Raw genomic sequence first — 970 nt, forward strand, 5'->3', positions numbered from 1 at the left:
AAAAACAGAGAAATACGCAGACGATGGGACAATACATAAATTACATAAACAAGCAGAGAAAATTTACCGGAGACAGAAAGTAAATGCTTTGAAATGGGTTAATCATTACCAATTACTGTTTACATTTCTCCACACCATTGTTAAAAACATTCAGTTAACTTACTAAAGCTAGCAGTTTAAAGACAGCAAGGCTTTATGTCTTCAAACGCTTCGTTGGTCACAAACTCGGGGACTTGTTAAATAGCGGCATTGTGCTATAATAACAAATAAGTAAATTAATAGGTTAATTATTAAAGATTGCTGTTTACATTTCTGCAAAACCATTGTTAAAAACATTTTGCTAATTTATTAAACAATCGGTTTAGACAATACGAGACTTTATGTCTTTCAATAGTTTTGCTGGTCACAAAATAAGGCATCTGCTATATGACGTGTTTGTTATAATATACATACATACATAAACATGCACTCACACTAACACGCATACTTAATAAATACGTGCGTGCGCCCGCACATATACACGTACACACATGCATACACCCATACATATACACAGACGTACACACGCATACATACATACATACATACATACATACATACACAAATATGTATATACATATATATATAGTGTAGTATATTGCCACTTAAGTGTGGCTGACCCCTAGGGGTGGATGTTACTGTTGCTTTTAGCCCCAGGAGGACATCTCCTCCAGCTGGCTTATCGACACACGACTGTGTCCTGTTTGCCAAGGGAGTTATCCCTCTCACCTCGACCAGCAGCACGAACGTATCCGGATTTCAGGGTTATTTCCCTTCGTCGGCGTTCGACAGCTGATGACCTTGGTGAGAGAGACAAATCTGGCAAACCTTATATCTTCTTTTCCAGTGACATTCTTCACTGATATTGAAAAGGTGAAAACAAGCAATGTTAATTCTCTATATGAAGTATTAACAGTAACTGCACGATAAA

The sequence above is a fragment of the Octopus bimaculoides genome, chromosome 8 (assembly GCF_001194135.2).
Source record: "Octopus bimaculoides isolate UCB-OBI-ISO-001 chromosome 8, ASM119413v2, whole genome shotgun sequence".
In the NCBI taxonomy this organism is placed as follows: domain Eukaryota; kingdom Metazoa; phylum Mollusca; class Cephalopoda; order Octopoda; family Octopodidae; genus Octopus; species Octopus bimaculoides.